The sequence below is a fragment of the Doryrhamphus excisus genome, chromosome 4 (genome assembly GCF_030265055.1).
Source record: "Doryrhamphus excisus isolate RoL2022-K1 chromosome 4, RoL_Dexc_1.0, whole genome shotgun sequence".
NCBI classification, from domain to species: Eukaryota; Metazoa; Chordata; class Actinopteri; order Syngnathiformes; family Syngnathidae; genus Doryrhamphus; species Doryrhamphus excisus.
Genome location: NC_080469.1, coordinates 27,897,965 through 27,912,432, shown reverse-complemented (window position 1 = coordinate 27,912,432; position 14,468 = coordinate 27,897,965). Strand labels below are relative to the sequence as shown.

Here is a 14,468-nt window from a genome sequence, read left to right as displayed (position 1 = left end):
GCTGGAACTATCAGCGTCTGCTGGACCTGAAACTGCCAGGCGTTTCTCTCCCGCCTGTTTTCAACCCTGCACTGATATGCTCCCTGAATGCTGTTTCCAGACGGGTCTTTGGCGAAGAAAAGTACCCTGCTCTTCGTCTGGCAGCTGAAGACACCGGGGAGAGGTTTGGCCTGGAGTACAGGGAGCCAGAATGTTGTCCGGTCCCTTTAGACTGGGACAAACATAAAACCAAGAAGGACCCCGGCCACGCCACAAGTGCTCCTTCTCCAGGCATCCTGCCTGATCAGGGAGCTGGTCAGGGAGCAGACCCAGTGCAGCCTTCCTCCACACCTCCCACCAGGCTTTTCAGCTTTGTTCACCCTCTTCAAACTGCTACTGTGACTACGTCTAGTCGTGTGGCCCCTATCCCAGCATCTGACTTGGACAATAAAGCTTCTGTTACTGAGCTTCAGCCACAGCCAGGTAAAAACCTAATCATGTGTCCCCTTGTTCTAATAGTGTTGCATCTTGTTTGAACCAAATAACAAATGTGTATCTCTTGGTTTTCTTTGCCTAGAGCCCACAAGAAGATTACCCATCCAATGTTCTCCGACTGCTGCCCGCACTGGACCAGTGAAGACTGGAGGGAGAGTATTTGTGTTGGACCACAAGCGCTGGCCGTCTCCAAAGAAGTCGGCAATTGACGAGCTCCTTAATAAACACCGCGGGCACGAGGACATGATCAAGCTTGTGGTTCGGGAGTATGGCACTCTTGTCCACAAGTCCAGCAAAGACCCCAACAGCATGCTGCATCCAACATCAAAATTGCATATTTCCAAATACATGAAACACAACAGTAAATTTCTCAATACATCATCTTCACTAAATACCAGCCCAGAGAAGCTGCAACATACACAGCAGCTTTGGCAGTTGCTAAGCACTACCTCTGCTGTGCCTGTCGTGACACTGCCTGCAGCTATGGTCATTCCACCATCACCACCACCACCACCACCTGCTCATACCCCATTGGAGCAGGAGCAACCACCTCCCGTGTCAAATAAACTCAAACAAAAACATGTCTGTGCTGTTGTCAACCAAAATCAAAATATCAAGGGGATGGGACATCAATACATGACTTTTATCAGCGGGGCCCTGTCAGATACTTTTATTGCGCCACAAAAGTGTGTGTTTTATTTCAAGCACTGGTATCAATATAAGCCTGATAGGAATAGTTTGTAATCATATAGGGATTAATTGGAAAAAATATATATTGTGGAGAAGAAAATGGTGACTTGACTGATGCTTAGACGGGATTCGGACACCTGACTTCATTTCTCCAAAGTCTCTCTGCTTGTCTGACATCCGTCTCGCATCCTGATTGGCTGGCAGCAAATGTCAACAACACAAGCGCGGCCCGCGCTTGGCAAGTGAGAATTCTACCACTGAACCACCAATGTCACGTGGGGACACACTGTAAGAGAACAAAATTCAACTGTCAAGTGGATGAGCCTCTGCAAAGTGGCGCTGAATGACAACACATCACAATGTCATACTCTTTGGATTCAAGCACCTTCTGGCGTACTGGGATCCACAACAATCATGTCAGCTGTGGATGCAACGTCAATTCGTTCTTGAAGGGCAAGTGACAAAAAGAAGTACATGGTTGACAAATCAGCTGCCAAAGTTTCACTTACCAAGCACCCAGGCACTGCTGGAATTTGAACCCACGATCTCCTGTTTACTAGACAGGCACTTTGACCAGCTTAGCCACAGTGCCAGCAGTTCATCTGGTACCAACACAAAAACAGTTCGCCAGTGGGGAAAAATGTTCATACAAGGGAGGGAGTCCAAAGTCCAACACATGTGTGAATTGAGAGTCCCTGGGTGGGCTCGAACCACCAACCTCTCAGTTAACAGCCAAACGTGCTGACCAATTGCGCGACAGGGAGTACAACAGCATGACTGCAGTAAGGTTTCACTAAGTGCTGTCCACCTTAACTCTCGGGTGGTCCGGTCTGTTACGTTTCAGGTGTCATTCTGAATACTGCCCTTTCGCAGGAAAAGAGCCTTTGTACTTTTTCAACATGAGCTCTAAAGAAAGGTATAAGCTGAGATATACTGCATTGGCCGGGAACAGGACCCGGGTTTCCCGCTTGACAAGTGAGAATTCTTTTTTTTTTTTTTTTTGTCCCGTCCAGCCATTGGGGCAGATAGTATTGTTGATCTAAATGCCCTTACATGCTAGACAGATTTGCTCTGTGTCAGGAAAGGTGTTGGCTACAACTTCCCTGTACCATGAAATTTTATTTGCCGTTATTTGATGTCTTTGTTATGCCATTTGGGACGACCGGACCGGAGCAAGAAGAAGAACAGAAAAGAAGAAGAGAGAAGAGAAAGGTGGGGTCGGGGGGGGGGCAGTAGAGGGAGAGACAAAAACAGCAGCAACAAGAATTCCCAAAACAACAACAGTGACAAACAGAACAGTTAAATGTCAATGATGGCTAAGGGTCACACTGGAGATGATATCAGTGGAATGAAACAGTCCAACTTACCAATAGCAATAGTAACAATGAAGACATGACCCATGATAGTAAACACTATTGCAACCATACAGTTACAGTAATTAAAATCTCATTGCTTGACATCATTATTACTGTAATAATAGCATACCAATACTATATAAACATCAGGGATAAGATAGTAGATTGTATAGAGAAGCACCCATGTGCTGTGAGTGCCCATATGGAGGTGTGTTGTGTATGTGAATGCGAGTGTGTGAATGTGTAATTGTCACTGAGAATGACAAAAGGAGAGAGACTGCCTTCTACCACCCAGCAAACCCCGCCCCGCGCAGCCAGGTCAAGCCCCCACCGCCAGAGATCCTCCGGCCCCGTGGGTGTGGGCAAAGCCAGGGCCGACTCCCCAAGACCCGCCCCCGAAGCAACTCCCCGAAGAGACCAGCAAGAGGCCATGGAGGAGCAATCCCAACCGGCAACAGGGCGCCAGCAGGCCGGAGGAGAGCCGCACCCCCGAGACCAGCGGGAGACCATACCCCACTAAGGCAGAAGGGCATTGAAGGCAACACACCCGTGGGCACAGGGGCGCCCCCGCCAACCGGGAGGGAGCCCATCCACGGCCGGAGGCGCCGCCCCCCACACACCCCCAGGAAGCAGAACCTGGCCCGCCCCAGGTAACCCCAGGCCTGACCACCGATTTAGGACCGCCCCGGCCAGGACAGAAGAGGCCCGGGCACACTGCCCCATGGAGGACCGGGCGGTTGAGATGGAACACCCTACGCCAGACCCCCGCAGAGCCCCCCCCCCCGTATATCTACATGGCCATATACCCACATACACATCCACACATATGCATATATATATACATATATATATAATTATAATAAAACTAATCATTAATTATCTAAGTATTTAAAACAATGAATACATAAAATAAACTCAGACACATGCACACCCCATCCACTCAATACACACACATGCTGTGGACGTCCCCGGGTTGGGCGTCCGGGGCATCACAGGGCGGGGGACCCAGGGGTCCCAGACCCACAACCAGGCCCCGAGCCCAGGGAGGTACGGACCGCCAAGGCATAGCACCCCCAGACTCCCCTCGACCACGGCATCAGGGCTACTGCAGTGTGGCAGACAAAGGAGCGGGCGAGGGGAGGAGGCCCGCACATGAGCAAGCGGAGGGGGCGAGCAGGCGAGTGGTGAGGCGCTCCACTGCGCCGGCCGACATCCACCGGGCAGCTCACCCCCGTGAGGGAGAGCCATAGCTCCAAGTCACGGGGAGGCCACGCACCAGAGCCGAGGAGTTAAGACCAGCGCAAGGCCCCCGAAGGACCCCACCATCCACCGGGAGGGCCAGCCCCCCCCCGCCCCCAGAACCAGCAGCGCTCCGCCCACGTACCGGAGAACCATCCCCGACGAGCCCTAAGGCAAGACTGGGGATGGGCAAAGACAGGGACAGCGATGCGGCAGAGCATAGGACCAGTGGCAGCAGACACCCAAACGCCCGAAAGAGCACCGCCCCCCCAGCAGGCCCCACCCCGAGGAGCATGCTCCCCATCCCCACACGCCACCCCGGCCCCGTACCCACGAGCAGGATCAGGTCCCCTCCCAACACACAGCCCGGTCCCCGCAGCAGCCACCACAGCGCAACAACCCCAAGCCACCACCGTAGACTTCAGGCCACCAGCAGCGCGGACCCCACTGCCTGGAGGCCGGTGAACGCCCCCCCAAGGGCACGTTGGCGCCCGCGACCCAGGACAGATCCAGGGAGGTAGCGCCAACCATGACACCAGGGCAAGCCCCGGCGTCAGCTGGTTCCAGCGGGACCCCCAGGAAGGCCAGGCAGACCAGACCAAAATATCCTGCAGCCCAGGGCACCCCGAGCGAGCCGCCAAGCCCCAGCAGCCAGCGGGCCAATCGCGGGGGTAGGCAGTACGCTCTCCGGTCCAGCCCGCTACACCTGTGTGTGTGAAGATGGTATTGTGTAGATAGTGCAATTAAAAATAGGCCTGTCCCATAGGGCTGACCTATGTGTGTGGTGTATGTGTATGTGTGTGTGTGTGTGTGGAAGGAAGCTGAGCAATGGTGGGTCCCCTGCCTGCCCAGACCCCCCCCCAGAACTGAGTGTCTAAGGTGCGGTTAAAATTGAAGGGTGACCAGCCAGAGGAATGCCGAGGACAAAAGGGCATCCGCAAGGAAACCCTTCGCCCCCGGCAAAACCAGTTGCAGGCCACCCCCCAAAGTCCGCCAACCGAGCCGGGCAAGCCAGCCGCCCGGAGCAAGCCCTGGGCCACAGGACCAACCACGGGCCCCACCCAGCCCATCGTGGCGGCCAGTCCGGCCTGCCAGCTCCCCCCCGGAGGGCCCCACCAGAGATTGAGCCAGCTATGCCACCCCCAGACCACCAGGAGCCGCGGACAAACCACACGCCCCGAGGCTGCTCCTACAACCACCAGAACAGCAGGAACCGCGCCCCGGCAACACATCCGTCACCATGGCAGCCCAGGGAGTGACACCACAGAGACCGCAGGAGAACCGGGACCCGCATGGGGAAGAGCCCAACCCCACCCCCCGGGCTCGTGAGCCAAGAGTGCCAGGGCGGGACAGAGACACACACACCAGGCAGCAGAGCCCACCAGGCAGACGATACCCCAACAGCCGCAAAAAGTGAATGCCCCCCCCAGTCCCACCCTCCACCACAGCGCCGACCCGTCTCCACCACATCTCCCATCCACCCACGGACCCGCCAAGTAGGACACCCCGGAGGCGGGAAGACCGCCACCAGACCGGAGACAGAAGGGGCCAACCAGACACCGGCAAATAGCAGGGGCCGCCCGTGAGCCACCGGCCAGCCCCACCCCCCAACCCTTGGTCGAGGCCCCCCCACGACCCAGAGCCCACCACCCCGCCCCCCAAGCAAGCCCCCCGCTAATCCCGGCCCATGCCGCGCAGAGTACCACCCCCACCGCTATCCGCCCCGCTACCCACGCACCCACAGCCAGCCCCCCACCCGCCCGCCCCACATCCACCACAACCCAGCCAATCCCTCCACCGAAGGGAGGGAAGCAGGTAATGCCCCACCCCAGCACCGCACCTCCCCACCCAGAGCCCAAGCTGCACAAACGAGACCCCCCCTCCCGTATGAGCTTACCAGGCGCCCCACCCGGGGCCATACACCTACCATACACAAAAATTAAAATTGAGAATAAAAATAATAAATAAAAAATAAATAAATAAATAAAAATAAAGTAAAGTAATTGATAATAATAATAATAATAGTAACCATAATAATAATAGTAGTAATAATAATAATAACAATAATAATAACAACAATAATAATAATAACAATAATAGTAATAATAATAATAGTAATAATAATAATATTTATTGATAGTTATGTATGTATAATAATGATACTACTATTGATACTTAATATATAATAATTTATATAAAATATATAATATTATATAATATAATATATAATATAATATAGGGAAGGCTCTGCAAGGGCAGCGGGGTATAACCACCCGTGCCCACACCAAGGGCAGGGCCAAAGCCTCCCATGCCCATACCCCACGGTCCCACACAGTAGCCAGGCCAGAGCACCCAGGGCAAACCCGGCCCACCCCCAGGGGCGAGGGAGGCCGCGGAGGAACCAGCGCCACCGGACGCACACAGGCCCCCCCCAGCAGCAGCAGGCGCCCACCACCCACAGGATGCGGCTCCCCGTCTACCCACCACCCCGAGGGACGGCCTGCACCACCCCCGGGACGACCACCACCACCCCACCCACACCCCATCCCCAGATCCGGACAGCCCCCCACCAACCCCCACCAGAACCTCCAGGGGGTCAGCCCAGCAGGAAGGGGCAGAGATACACGGCACCCACCCGCTCACCCCCCAGACGCCAGGGCAACCCGGCGACCAAGACCATGCCCCAAGCCAGAGGAACGAGACCGCCAGGGGCAGAGACAGGCACACTCAGCCCTTCGAGAATTACATTAAGAGATTAATTTAAGAGATTAATTATTGGAGCCCATATAGATTGAAATTCTGACAGTTGTTCTTTGGATTCAGCAGACATTCTCTCAATTGCTATATGATCTAACAGAAGATTTTTGTAAAAGGCTATGTTCAGTTAGCATAATACAGGTGAGGAAGGAATAGAGGTCCCAAGTGCCAAAGAAAGGTCCTCGCACACTGCTTGCCAGAAATTACTAATGGGGGCACATGCCCACATGGAGTGTAAATAATCATCTACTACATGATCTGGGCAGTATACACAGATGTTGGAGTCGGTTAGACCCATTTTAAACATTCTCTGCCCTGTGTAGTGTACTCTATGAATGGTTTTGAACTGAACCAACTGTAGGTTGGGATTTTTTATTAAACGGAACGAATTAAGGCATATTTGCTTCCAGAACTCAGGGTCACAGCTTGTAGATAAATCTAGGTTCCATTTGGAGACTGGAACCCCAACGGTGTTGTCACACTTTGACAAAAGAACATACAACTTGGATAATGTTTGGGGAGTGGATACGTTTAAGAATTGGTCAATGGTGGGATAGCTTTCCCAAGATATGTTACAAAACCTAGCTCTAATTATGGATTTAATTTGTGAGTATTCAAGAAATGTATTCTGGCTTAACCCATACTGTGTAACAAGGTAAGTGAATGACACAAACTTCCCCCCCCTTATGATATTTTCCAAGCAACTTATTCCTTTGTCATGCCATGTTGTAAAATCCAAGGGTTTTTTTTAAGCAATATATCAGGGTTATTCCAGATCGGAGTGTACTGGCAAGGATTGAGCGAGGACCTAGTTATTTTTAAAAATTCCCACCAAGCTGTCAGAGTGGTTTTAATATTTATGCTTTTAAAACAATCGTGTTTCCTAAGGATTTGACTTATGAAAGGTAAGTTAAAGATGGGGATTTCTTGGCTAAATGATTGTTCAATGTCTAGCCATAACTGATCCAAGGGGTTAGGTTTTATCCATTTTAAGATATACTGTACCCTATTTGCCAGGAAGTAATTGGAGAAATTTGGCAGTTCTAAGCCCCCACATTCTTTAGATTTTTGTAATGTTTTTAGGCTTATTCGTGCTGGCTTATTTTTCCAAAGAAATTTATTTATATATGAATCTAATGACTTAAACCAAGTTATAGATGGTTTGGTTGGGATCATAGAGAACAGATAATTGATCCTTGGTAATATCATCATTTTCACAGTGGATACTCTGCCCATAAGAGAGATCGGCAAAGTTCTCCAACGTTCAAGATCATCCTCAATCGATTTCAACAGTGGGGTATAATTCAAGCTGATCAGGTCTGACAGATTGGAGGAAATGTTGATGCCCAAATACCTGATATTCCCTGAACGCAGTGGTATAGAGGGGGTGCTCTGGAAAACGAAATTAATGGGCAATACTATGGATTTAGACCAGTTAATAGAGTAGTCCGAGAAGGTGCTAAAGTTATTGATGAGTGTGATAGCTTGGTGCAGTGAGAAGTGTGAGTTTTTTAGGAAGAGTAACACATCATCAGCATAAAGGCTTATCTTATGATGAACGTTTGTTGTGTGGATCCCTTTAATATTTCCATGTTGTCGAATTGCAGCTGCAAGAGGTTCAATGAAAATAGCAAACAATGAGGGGGAGGGTGGACAACCTTGCCTAGTACCTCTTTGTAAAGTGAATTCTGGAGAGATCAGATTATTGGTTCGAACGGAGGCCTTTGGGGTGCTATATAATATTTGGATCCACGTTCTAAATGACTCTCCAAAGCCAAATTTCTGTAGGGTTGCAAAGAGAAATTTCCAGTTAACTCTGTCGAATGCCTTTTCAGCGTCTAGTGAGACGATTGTGGTTTCCAAATTATGGATGATAGAGTGATCAATCAAATTGGTTAAGCGGCGTACATTGCTAACTGAGTGTCTCCCCTTGATAAATCCTGATTGATCGGGATGTATTATATGAGGGGTAACTTTTTCCAGTCTTCTAGCTAATACTTTGCATATTATTTTAAGATCCGCATTAATAAGTGAAGTTGGACGATAACTGGAAGGTAATGTTGGGTCCTTTTCTGATTTTAGCAAAAGACTGATTGTAGCAGAATTCATATATGGGGGTAGGCGTGCATTTTCTTTTATTTCCTGAACCATTAAAAAAAAAACTGGGGCTAGCAGTGACCAGAATGTTTTATAAAATTCGGCAGGAAACCCGTCCGGTCCTGGTGCCTTGTTATTTGGCATTTCCTGTAGAGCATCATAAAGATCTGTTAGTGAAATGGGTAAGTCCAGGGTTGTCACCTGATTTTTTTCTAATTTTGGTAATTCTATGGTACTTAGAAATGTTTCAATGTCTGGATCAGAAGGGTTAATCTGAGGTGTGTATAGTCTTTTATAAAAGTCCCTAAAGACTGAATTAATTTCCTCCGGAAGGTGAGTGATGTTACCTTCTGAGTTTCTAATGGAGGAGATAGAGTTTTTTTCTTTATTAAGTTTTAGTTGGTTAGCTAAGAATTTTCCAGATTTATTGGCATGTTCAAACTTCTCCAAACGTAGTCTTTGTAATTGGAACTGAATTTTCTTATCAGTAATTTCTTTTAAATCTAATTTCAATTTTCTAAGATTATTCAGAGTATTCTCATCCTGTGAATTTGCATAAGCGGTTTCAAGGAGTTTAATTTTTTCCTCCAATTCCAATTCCAATAATCTTTCTTTCTTTTTCTTATATGATGAGTAGGAGATAATTTTCCCACGCATTACTACTTTTGCTGTCTCCCAGAGAACACAAGCCGAGGTTCCCGGTTGGTCATTAAAATCTAAAAACATTGTCCACTCTCTCTCAAAGACCTTTAAAAAGTCTGGGTCTTTAAGCAATGATGTATTAAATCTCCAGCATTTAGTAGGTGTACTTGTGGTTTGGTTAGTGAGAAAGAGAGAGACTGGTGCGTGATCACTAATAATGATAGGGTGTATGTGGATATTTGATATGTCAGATAAGATTGAGCTACTTGTTAAGAAGTAGTCAATTCGGGAGTACGTGTGGTGCACTGGTGAGAAATACGTATATTCTCTGTGAGTAGGGTGATAAGAGCGCCAAGCATCACAAAGACCAAAATCAGTCATATATTTTTTCAGTGTTGTTGTTGCTTGAGACTCACGATGTCCCCCAGCTGGGCTAGACCTATCTAAATCTGGATTAAATACCAAGTTGAAGTCCCCTCCCAAGATCAAGCTTGAATCCAGGTGTGCAGAGAGAGAAGAAAAAAAGGTGTGAAAGAAAGAGGGGTCATCAACATTAGGACCATATATGTTGGCAATGCAAAATTTAACATTGTCCACAGATATGTTGATTATTATATATCTACCTTCTATGTCTATAGTATTGTTGAGCAGTGTAAAATTGACCCTCCGGCGAATTAAAATGGCTACGCCCCTCTGTTTGGAGTTGTAGTTTGCTAGGTATATGTGTGGAAACTGTGGTGAGTGAAATGTATGGGCAGCTGCATTGGAGATGTGAGTCTCTTGCAATAAGACAATGTCTGCTTGGATATTCTTTAGATGGTTAAACATTTTTTGTCTTTTTTCTCGAGACCCGACTCCCCTGACATTCCAAGTGACAAATTGCAGTGAGGACATCCTAGACTAGCTTATGATGATATGTGTGTGTATATATGTGCAAGTGTGAAGTATATGTGCCTGTAGGTAATGTAAGCATATACTATTACATATATGCTTAAAGTGCACATGGGCATATTATAATGTAGTCCTCCTGATCTGACTAGTGAAGGTGTAATGTTGGAGTATGCATGTGTGAGATATGCGTGTGTGTAAGTGGCAGTGTTGTAGGTTTATGTGTCAGATGTACAGTACGAGCCACCTGTGTACATGGATGTGTGTCTTTATGTACAATGTTTGTATTTGCGGGTTTGTGATTATGTGAGTGTGTGTGAACTGTATAGACATGCTGGTACAGAAAACAGACAAGTGACAAACAGGAATATAAGTGAGTGAAAGAGGGGAAAGACAGTGAGAAAGTGTGCAAGACAGGGAGGAAAGGAATGAGGTGACATGCAAGGGAGAAAAATGGGGAGTAATTTGAAGGCAGAGTGCAGGCGTTAACGAGGATGAGCGCGTTATAATATACGAACCTTTATCATGTAACTATGAAAAAGTAGGACGTTACCTTACCTTACCAAGCATATTCAGTTACCATGTTAGAATGATTAATACAGCCATGGTGTAATTTCACGATCGCGGTATAGCTGTCCATTAACAAAGAGTTTGTCCACTGTGATGACAGCTCGGCACCCCTCGTTGATGAACTTTTTTCGGATAGGGAATAGGCGACGGCGTCTGTCGAGGATCTCTCTTGGGAACTGGTCGTTCACGCTGAAGTCCGTCCCCTTCAGCTCTCGGCCTCGGCCTTTCACCTGCTCCTTCTGCTTGAAGTGTTCAAATTTTGCCACGATGGGTCTCGGTCTTGTATTTTCTGGCTTCTTGGCTCCCAGGCGGTGGACGCGATGGAAGGTGATGTCCCCGATGACGTCAGCCGGGAGCTTGAGCCGTTGCGCCATGAAGGCCCTTATGGATTCTTCCGGGTCTTCCTCGGATTTCTCCGGAATTCCTGCAAAGACGAGGTTGTCCCTCATGCTTCGAGCCTGAAGGTCCAAGATCGTTTCCTTCATGGACTTGTTTTCCTGGCGGAGTTGTGAAACTCCGTCGGTGAGGGACTTCACCGATTCACGGAGGGTTGCGTTCTCCGTCACCAAGGAGATTATTTGTTTTTGGCTGAAGTCCAGAGACTCACGGATGGCCTGAAATTCTTTATGGAGTACCTCGACAAGAGCCAGGCGGCCGTCCAAGCAAATCAGCCTCTTGTCGATGGAATCGAGGATGTCCTTGATGTCTGTGCCTGGTGGCGACGTCTCCCCAGGGGAGTCCTCATGACGGCTACGCTTGGAGTTCGGCGTCTTGGGTGACTTGCCCGACTTGCCCATGACGATACTATCGAAGCAACCGTCGATGTACTCCTCCAGATCTTCCAGGTTTGTTTTTTGTGAACTGTAACTTTTCCAGCAGTTAAATACGTTGGTTTATATGTGAGAATTCTACCACTGAACCACCAATGCCACGTTTGGAAACACTGTCGGAGAACAAATTAAATTGTCGAGTGGATGTGCCCCTGCAAAGTGGCGCTGAATGACAAAACATCACAACACACGCATGGGATGCCAGGGGAGGCCGAGTACTAACAGAGCTGAGCGAGAGGGCATAAGAAAAAAATTTGTGACCTTGTGGTGGTTACCCGGCAGCACCAAGGATATGGTGCACGTCTGATGCGTAATGCATGCCAGGTGATGTTCATCTAGCGAGCGGACATTCTTGTGGGGGACAAGCTCAACAGTAGGAATGTTGAGAGAACTGACCAGTCCGCTATCAATGAAGTTCTCGTCCGCCCCATAGTCAATTAATGCTGTGGTAGGAGAAGCTTCCCCCGCCCAGGATATCGTACCTTCCACCTGAAGTCGGCCCACCAAAGCGGATGACGCAGCCGGTGTGGTTGGAGCGGGCAGTGCCAGCAGCTGGGGAATATCCCTGGTGGAGGAAGAGCGTTGGCGTGCTGGGCGAACTGGACAGCGGGAAATTGTGTGTAGGACTCCCACAGTACAGGCACAGCCACAGGCGTGGACGGTGACTCCTCTCCGCTGACGAAAGGCGACTGGCTCCCAGTTGCATGGGGACGACACTCCCGACGTCATCAGACGGCGCTCCGCTGCTGGAGCAGGGAGGGAGGAGTGGTGCCGGAAGAGCCCCAGGAGGTGGGATTTGGAGCCGACGTGTGGGTCGGAGAGGCTCCGCCCTCCGCTGTGCGCTGCGCTCCCGCAGCCGGTTGTCGAGTCGAATGGATAGCGACAGAGAGCGGCTGGAATGACAAGGCGCTGCGGAGCGCATATCGGGCGAGCCTCAGCCAACAAGTGCAAGATGAGCTGGCCGCTCGGGATGAGACCCAGACGCTGAGGCTCGCCCGATACGCGTTTCGTAGCGCCTTGTCATTCCAGCAGCTCTCTGCCGCTATCCCGGTTAGCTCAGTTGGTCAGCGTGTGGTGCTCATAATGCCAAGGTCATGGGTTTGACCCCCCGTACTGGCCACTCTTCTTTATGTGCTCCAGGAACAACAAAAGGGCTACAACCCACTGGCCCCCATATCCAACATCACACCACCCACCCACCTGTGAAACACCCTCGACAAGGCCGCTGAAAGACCGAGGAGAGGTAAAGAAAACAGCATGTCAAAGCAGAGTGGCAACAAACCTCTCGGCCACCGAGACTGCAAGAAGCAGATCAATGGGGACAGTGGACCCCATTATCCTCTACCCAAAATTTAGACCTCCAGTGTAGAGAATGCGGGCCGTGAAAGGACAACACCCCGGCCCTCATAACCAACAGTACTCCACCACAAGGTAAACAGCATGGCGGCAACAAATGCCCAGCCAAAGCGTCACAGACAGGATTCCAACCTGTGCGGGGAAACCCCATTGGATTTCGAGTCCAACGCCTTAACCTCTCGGCCACCGTGACTCCTTGGAAAAGACCAATGGGGGCAGGTGACCCCATTGTCCTAGAACCAAATTTTTGCTGATGTCAAGGATCAGCTGGCAACATGTGCATGGGTTTGTGTGAGGGGCTACACAAGTCTTTCCACTTCTAGTTAAAAGCCAGGCACCTCACATTGTTTCCATAAAGTACCAAGGGATTGTCCTGTTGCCCTTGTATTTTGTGGGCAAAAAGGAGGCGTTTGCAAGTGGACCTCAGACCCTATCACTGGTCACCTGAACAGGGACTTGAATCCCGGACACTCAGATCAAAAGTCTAATGTTCAGGTGACTGGCTCAAACTTTGTCTTGTCTGACCACTCTTTTGTCCAGAAGATATTTGGCTAATGTTTTCTTAAACCTGCAAATGTCCAAATACACAAGGGTATTGTCTTTGTAGGGAGCATTGTAGTACATGTGACATGTATACTACATATGACATCAGAAATGATGGGTCTTTATTCAACAGAAGAAGAACAACATTTATTTTAAATAACAGCATAGGAGCTGCTGAAACACAGAGAAGGCACTGCTGGGATTTGAACCCAGGATCTCCTGTTTACTAGACATGTCTGTCAAAAAATCACAACAGTATACAGTATACCTCAGTATGTTTACAGACCATGGACTCCTCCTAAATTTAGATACATACCCTTATCCATGCCAAAACCACACAACAACCATGACCAAATCCTGACTGACATAACTGACTTGGTACATAATCACCGTCTCAACGGAACTGAATTAGCCCAACTGTTGACATTGACCACAGGCTCCAAGTATGGTGCTTTTTGTATGGCCAATTTGGCCAAAGGGGAATTCAGAACACGCTCGTGGCCCATTGCCATTTTTATGGTACCTGGCGACTTCAACCAGTGAACTCCACTGTACCGCTTATCCTCATCAACGGACTGTATTCCCCACCCTTTACCAGCATGGGGACATTCCAACCCAAGATGAGAACACACTGGACCAGGTGCACAGCAACATAGTACGTGGCACAGACACAGCTTCACCCTACCCCCACTTTTAGCCCAGACTGAAAAAGCAGAGAACCCCCTTTGCAGCTGAAATTGCTCAGTTGGGAGAGCGTTGGATTGAATCTCTAAAGGTCCCTGGTTCAATCCCAGTTTTCAGCACAATTGCTGTTTACATCGTGAGTTGGCAAATAGTTTGTAAAGGGGTGACTTTGTTCTCTTGATTTCATCAACATCGATCACGACAACACAGCCAATGACATATTAAGACCAGACAAGTGCAGTTGGGAGGTGACATACCGAATCCTGATGCATATCATGTTACAATCAGACACAAACAGGATGTAGGACCCAACCTTGAGTTTGCGCAAATGTTCACAGCATTA

The 14,468-nt window shown here is 49.1% G+C and overlaps 1 non-coding gene across 1 annotated transcript; it reads right to left on the bottom strand.

The window, feature by feature from the left end:
* Positions 1 to 13,009: 13,009 nt before the first annotated feature.
* trnas-cga (transfer RNA serine (anticodon CGA)) lies at positions 13,010 to 13,091 on the bottom strand. Its single transcript has one exon. It is a non-coding gene; the product is annotated as a tRNA-Ser (tRNA).
* Positions 13,092 to 14,468: the final 1,377 nt, after the last annotated feature.